Source organism: Haplochromis burtoni, unplaced genomic scaffold (assembly GCF_018398535.1).
Source record: "Haplochromis burtoni strain Fernald_Lab_line unplaced genomic scaffold, NCSU_Asbu1 Contig_1856, whole genome shotgun sequence".
NCBI classification, from domain to species: Eukaryota; Metazoa; Chordata; class Actinopteri; order Cichliformes; family Cichlidae; genus Haplochromis; species Haplochromis burtoni.
In genome coordinates this window covers 3,427-11,025 of record NW_024584217.1, presented here as the reverse complement: position 1 = coordinate 11,025, position 7,599 = coordinate 3,427, and the positions used below count along the sequence as shown (strand labels likewise).

The following is a 7,599-nucleotide window of genomic DNA, read 5'->3' as shown; positions in this document are numbered from 1 at the left end:
CCGAAATTACTTTTTGGCAGATGATCATATTTTGGCACACCAGAAGATATAAAACACAGACAGAACCACAAGATAATTAACACATACAGAGCAAATGTCTTAAACGATGTCGGCAGTTGGGTAAATGTAAATTACGGCTTTTTAACAGTTCTGTTCCAGCTTTCGAACATCCCCCAGCTGACCTGTTATGCCGGAAGGTGACGATAGCATCGGCTGTGCCAGTCCCCTGCCACACCGTCAACTCTGTGCATGCAAGACTCCGCCCAAAATCTCCGCTTTTTACACGCCCGGGGACTAAAGAAAATAATTATCCGAGCAGCAGCATTTGACAGAGGAAGCGGAGAAGGCGAGGAGAGCTCCCCTGGGATACTCAAAGGACTGTGGACACGCTCTGTTCTGCGATGCTACGGTAGATTCTACAGCCCAGAATACTGGATAACCTTTAATTTAATAATAACAAACAAGGGAAACAGAAGGAGTATGCAAGATTTTTTAAGCTAAAATTCTGTGCTGATGAAATGACCCTTACAAAAAGTATCACTGGTTAATGTTTGCCGTTTCGGTTTAGTTTCTCCACCATATACAAAATTGTATCATGTGATTTAAAACGTTTAAGAAGGTGGTTCACAACCAGTGGCATGCCAGGTTTTCCAGCAAAGACAGGATTTGCAAACAAATTGGTATTTTATAAAAAAAATAATTAATATTATTTGTGTATTTTTTACACACACAGACACACTAAAACACACTCACATGCAGTCATTGAATGTATTTACTGTCTTGCTTTCCATACAGTAACTTCATGATTGACTGCATAGGGAACATCAGTAAATTGCACAGAAACATATAGTCCAATGAATGTGGGTATTAGGGAAATTATTTTATTTTAATGCAAAACGAAACACATATTCCAGGTTCTCTCTTAGTGGATACAGCTTTGTAGACTGGATATACAGAGAAAGCATGAAAATAAGAATACGATATGTTTATTAGTGACTCAAGCAAACCATGGCATCCCAGTGATATCCTCTGTTAAGAAAACCTCATCCTCTTACAGTGTGACGCTGTCAAGGTTCTTAAAAACAGACAGGGATACATTTCAATATTTATTGCTGTCATTAGTCCTATACAATTTTTGATTGACTCGTTTTACAAAGTGAAATAGAAAGCAATAGTAGCTAGCACACTTCATTCTCTCACTCATTACAGTGAATGACACATTTATTCTATGCCAGTGTTTTACTCTTAAAACAATTGAATCTTGCTCAAGGATATTTGGCATATAGATCAAAGCAGCAAACGGATCAAACTGCCAACGTTCCAGTCAGTAGATTACCTTCTCTACCTCCTGAGCTACAGCCACCCCACATAACAGAAGCACATAACATATGTACAAATACTTTTTTCCCTTCTTTGTTGTGCCTTAAATCATAGTTTGTACGATTACTTTTGAGTGGAAACTGACTTCAATAACATATCGTTTGATTTCAAATTCACAGAGATGGTTTACGAAGTAAAGTTACAACTTCATGTCACTTTCCAAACATTTACGGATGTAAATGTATCCGACATATGCTGGAAACCGCTGCTTTGGACACCTTACTACTTTTTATTGATTTTACAGTTAAGGACAAGTACTGGCTTTCTTAAACACACTGAACAAGTAAGGGCTAATAGCAGAAAACCTGTCTACAGAAGACACCTAGTAGTCTTTAAGTCCTTAAGACACAGGGGGAAGAAATCTAGATGCCAGACCTGAGTGATGTGTCTGGCCCTTCGGTTGATTCATCTACTTTTCACTGAAGCATCATCAGAAATGATTTCACTCGAACGGTCACTGTGTGGAACAGGGACGAAAGGCTGAGGGATGCCAAAAGAACTGGACTCAAAAATCAGTGACAACAGGTCTGATGGAGTGATGCATCCAAATGTGAAATTTCTAATTGAAATAGTTGTCAATATATATGGAGGAAGTTGAGAGAGGTACAGCAGTGAGTATAACAGCCATAAAGTTCTGTCATACAGTCTGATCACGAAAACGTAAATACCCACATCAAGGCTTACTGCAGTAAGAACCAAGGTCAGGTTAACTATTAATTTAACAGTATCTAGTGCATCTGCAGCAGTCGTGATAGCATGACACAGTGGGACACCGATTCTTAGAGCGCGTAAGTCTGTCAAAATCAGAGTTTGGGAAATATCCATCATACGTGTGTGCAGCTACAAAGAAGTCATTCATCAGGTTTTGCAGTTACCGTTAAAGCATGAGCTCACATCGAAATTGCAAAACAACTGGAAAGACTGTCCAAGTTTGTGGTACGTCACCAAACAAGAGCATGTAGCAGAACAAGCTGCGTGTCACTGTAAGAGAGGATTTGACAGGTTTTTCATTGTTTTTGCAACCCGCACACACTAAAACACTCAACACCCCTGACTTTCAGAAGCTTCCCATTATACCGGTTATACTTTCTGTAACAACATTTAGTGTGCTGTCTTTTATCAAGAGGGATGATTGGTGGAAGATAATGCATGTTTTAATAATCACTTAATTATTTCAGCTATTTTACAAGCAGATATGCTGACTTATCAACATCCGCTTTTCTTTGTCTGATATGACAAAGGTCTAGGTAGTCTAGGTATCATTCTGCAAAAGACCAAATAATTAAAATAATAAAAAATAATAATTATAGGCAGTTTGGCGATTATTAGAAATACTTATCTGCAACCACAGTGCTGTTATCCTCCACTGATTTCAAAGGGCAGCAAAGTTGATTCTCAAAATCAGAGAGTCATCTGAGTCAATTAATATTTTAAGTGACTTGTTATTTTTAAGCTCGTTTTCTGAAAGATTATGTCATAATTGTCCTGAAATTTGCCTGTCCTTCCCAAAGTCGCACTTTGGCACTTTTGGGACTTTACTTCCATGGAGACCACTAATCATGAAGCTCAAGTTACATGCAAAATAACTCAAAGGGTACAACTTTATAGGGCTGACAGTATAGAAATTATCTGTGCAGGTACTCAGTTATACTATACGGAGCTAATTAAGCAGAAATAGTAAACTGCTCAGCTGGGCGTGGGGTCCAAGCAATTCAAGCAGGTACATAAAACTATGACATCAATACCCAGAGTGCGCCGTCGCCGAGCGCAGATTGCCTGGTCTAGATAGGCCATCACTCAGGTGGTTGATTACACAAAATACAGAAGCGTGCGTATTTCTGGAAACCAGCAAATGAAGGGAAATAAGCTACAAAAACCATGCTCTGAGTTCATCCAAGTCTCACAAAAAAAACCAACACTAGCAACAGAGATACAAACAGAATTACATCTTCCTCGCACATCCACCTTTGTTGCTAGCCAATTCATGTCACATCCGAGCTAATTATGTCACAGGACTCTCGTCAGCGTTGCTATGACGAAGACCACACACATTAGGTAGCACTCGATTGTAATGGAAAACCAATGGATCAGAGTCAAGTTGTGGTGGGTCAATCCAAGTAGGTACTAATGAAAAAGGAGCTTAATGGTATTGCGGGCCAGAAGTTTGACGCCCCTGGTAAGGATGCTTGATGTAAGATTTCAGGCTATAGGACAATGAAAACTGTTTTGTAAGGACATTGTGTTATCAAGTTGTGAAATGAAAGTGTGAAGTGTTGCCCTGATGGTAGGGTATGGAAACAAATTTCAAAATCCATTCAATACTTCGTGGACAGCATCAGCAGGATCAACGAAGCTGGAACCATTTTTTTGCCAGAATCTGGAGGTTTGAGTCGATGAGCGCCACTGAATGATGGACAATCGATTGCACTCGCTCCACTCCACAGTACCGAGGTAGCAGAGCTCCTTATCCTCAGACTTAAACCCTGCTGCCATAGAGTGTTTCAGAACACTTCAGGAAACCATTCTCTGTGAGACTGTATGCAACTCCACTTTCTTTAGCAGGTACGTACGTCCGTCACCATGCCAGAATATACCTGTTTCCAGGCAAAGTGTTAAAAACCCAAAAAGACACCCACCAGTGACAGGGGACCTTTTGCTGACTCCTGTCAGTTGTTCTCGTGTTAAACCAGATTCCTATGTGAACAACAATATGGTGAAATGTACATTTATTCAACTAGCATTCTCACATTCTCTTGCACAATCTTGCAATATCAAATACTCTCAGATCCATATGTTTTTCAAGGTCTTCTGAGCCGCTTTCAGGCCTTTTTTGCATAGTGAAATCTTCTACAATGATTGAACATGAATATCTCAAAGACTGTCAAAGATAACCTGCCATGGTTACTAGAATCAACATGAAAGTGAATGAAAATGGCATTTTATTTACAATAAATGCCATTTTCTTGTTGAAAAGTATTCTATATCCTTAATTTTGTATTGTAGTGAAATATTAATTAAATAAGAAAGTTATTTGAATTATTTGTGCTCAAATATGCAACTTTCCAGGACAGCTTGAAATTGTTTTTAATATTTTAAACAGCCATTTCACATTTTCTACCATGAACGTAAAACAGAGACAGTCGAACAGGAAGTGTTCTGAACGTTGGCTGTTTTGAAACAGAGTAACCCATGTGTAAATTTTTGCATCTCACAGTAAATGTTAGGCCCTGGCAGTGTCCGCCTGTGACCTTTTATTTTAACTATGTTGTTTATGTATTGTGAACGGTACTATTTTTATTCTTTACTCTTCTGAGAACATGCTTCCTAGTACAGGGCTCTATGGTCAGATGATTAGTGGTGGTATTCTCCAACGCATGTTCAGTTTCACGTCAAAACATGCCTCTAATTTTTCCACTACTCTTTGCTCTGCTTTGAGCTTGCTGGACCGCCCATCCCTTCAAACTGGAGAGCACTAGTTTCCTTTTGAGATCTTGAGTCTGTGTATTTAAGATTTTATCTTTGCTTATGGAAAAGAGACCCGAACCAGTACAAAATAGATTCTAACCAGTGTTTTTAATGAGCAGAATAACCCATTTAAAGTTCCCATTGATGAAATAAACCTTAAATCAGAGTACATATCATCTCAAATAAACAATACTTTGTTATGTATTTTACTCCATGATGTAAAACACTTCTGTACTTCATAGCAAGTTTCCAAAAATGTACAAGTGAAGATATTGTTTCAATCAGAACACTAAGTCATATATGAAACACAAAACTCACACCAAGTTATAGCTGAAGTCCATCTTTAAAAAAAAAACCCGTGACAATTTTTTATGCATTAAAAAAATTAATGTACATTTTTTACTACAAAGCACCCTAAACACGATTAACAGTAGTTCATTTATCCTTTTTCTCTTACTGTAAAGATATAAATCAACGTGATTTAACATTTGCTACTCATTAAAAGACATTTCAGTGTAATCAAGTATTAATCAATAAAACAGACAGATCCCGTAAACAAATGTAAATAATGACACTGAGCACTTTTATCCAGTTTAAGTAAACATGTTAATTCCACTCCTTCATGAATGCATACCTTCATAGCTACAATACACCGTGGAAGTGAGGAGTTTCAAGTGGAAGCTAAAAAATAATGTTTAAATTCTCAGGCACTTAAATGGAGCCAGGATGCAAAATAATGCTGTTAGTTCTGAGCTGAGAGCAGGTCTGAGAAGGAACAGATAATCTATCCCATGCTGTGAGACTTTTGTCAGTTACATCAATATATTTTGATGTGTCAGACATTCATTTGCAGAGTAACAGCAGACTGACTCCATCTTAAAGCAACATTTATGGCAGGTTTTAGTAACAGCGTTGGCGTGCTTGACTCATTTTGGAGCAAAAAAAACATGATTTTTTGTCAATACCTGTTTTTTTATACTGCAGGGTGTCTGGTGATTTCCGCCCATTACTTTTTACTGCGGGATGAATTAAGCTTGAGTCCAGTTAGTGAGATTCCTGGCTGTACCGTATTAATAATATGCACATTGCTAAGAGAGGGTAGGTGCGTTTCATTGTGCTAATGCATTTTCTCACGGCTCTCTGCAGCTTCTTAACTTTTCTCACACTATCAGCATGAGAAAAGTATGTGAGGTGCCAAATGAGTAGCCCTTCAGTTCTAAGTGCTATTAGTGCGTTAACACATCAGGTGCTGGTGATACTTGGAGGCTGGTCAGTATTTATGCATCGTGTTGCACCATTAAAGACTTTGCATAGGAAACATTTGTATTTATTTGTTCTATACGTCTTGGTTGTCCTTGAGGTGCACATAAGGGATTTGAAGAGCAAGAGTAGCCACTAGAAAGCATCAAATAGCATCATTATCATCATGAATCAAGCCTTCAGGAGACAATGGTTTGATGCATATGCTTAAAACAATGTGGCATGCAACGGCCAATGGCCGGCTCTGTGTGTTTAATGTGGCACATCATAAATCAGGATTTTGGTTATGTTACATCATTTTGTCATAAATTATTTTGTCAGTGAGTCTGTGGACTGTTTTTGTGTGTGGTCTGTGCCTTTAAGAGACTATACATGTCCCTTGTCTGATTGGGTGAGCTGTTTTGGGCTGGCTTCAAAATGGCATCTGCTGATTGGCCCCCACTGTCAACTGGCCACTTCAAAAACTGTGTCTCCATACATCCCCTGACAGCAGCTGACACCAACAGCAGACCTAGTTTTGATTAGTTTGATTTCTTGCTTTTGACCTTGGTTTACCCCAGAGTTAATGGTTTCAGTTTTGGTATTATTGGTGTCCCCACTTCGGCCTCCGAAACAAGAAGAACCAGGGCAGGGTGGTACCGTTATCCGGTCCTTTGAGTAGTCCATTCTTTAAAAAGTCTGTTTTTATTCCTGTTTTAACAAGTCTTTGTCATTCCAGTTCTAATTGTTGTTAGGGTGCTGTGTTTTATCAGGCAACCAGCTGAACTGATAGGGTTCCCGTGGCACCAGGAGATCTATGTCAAGCCTCTTCTGTTCCTTTTCACTGTTCACCGTCCTGTACCCGAGCAACGACATGGCCCCTTTACACACTTCCTGGATTCGTCTGACCTTGCTGTGTGGCAGCATGGTGCGCCAAGCCTGGGAGACGTTGGTAGCGCTCCTCGACGTGATCTTGAAGGCCTCTTTAATAGAGCCTTTGCCTTTTCCGTGGGTCACCTTGTAGATCCATGTGGCCAGCTCTGTGGTCATCTCCAGACCTACAAACTGATACATGGCATTGATCTCCTCGAGTGGATTGCGTGCCATGTCCTCGTAGCGAACCAATTTGTAGCGGCCTTTTAGAAATGGAGGGGGCTTCAGGACCGCCCTCTCGTTGATACGCACATGGCTGCGACAAATCTCCTGCATGACCTGATACTGTACCTCTGCTTCCTTAATGCGTTTCTGTTCCAAGACGATTGCGTTATCACTCATAAAGGCCTTGGCTGACTCTTCCCTAGACCGCACAACTGCCCGTGGGTCTCGGACCAGGTGGATGATGCGGAGATTTAAGTTCGAGTCCTGCAAAAGTGGATAAAGTGATTCCAGTTCAAAGAGCCGCACATCTTTGTACACCACGTGAGAGTAAGAGTCACACGCCTGCTCTACCCCCTGCAGTCCCTCAGCACCACATTTCTCTAGGCACAGAGTCTGGTTGCTGAACTGATTACGTGG

The 7,599-nt window shown here is 40.0% G+C and overlaps 1 protein-coding gene across 1 annotated transcript in view; it reads right to left on the bottom strand.

The window, feature by feature from the left end:
* LOC102306940 (carbohydrate sulfotransferase 6-like) overlaps nucleotides 1-7,599 on the bottom strand; it is a 13,457-nt gene that overhangs the window by 4,348 nt on the left and 1,510 nt on the right. The gene's annotated exons all lie outside the window — the stretch shown is intronic.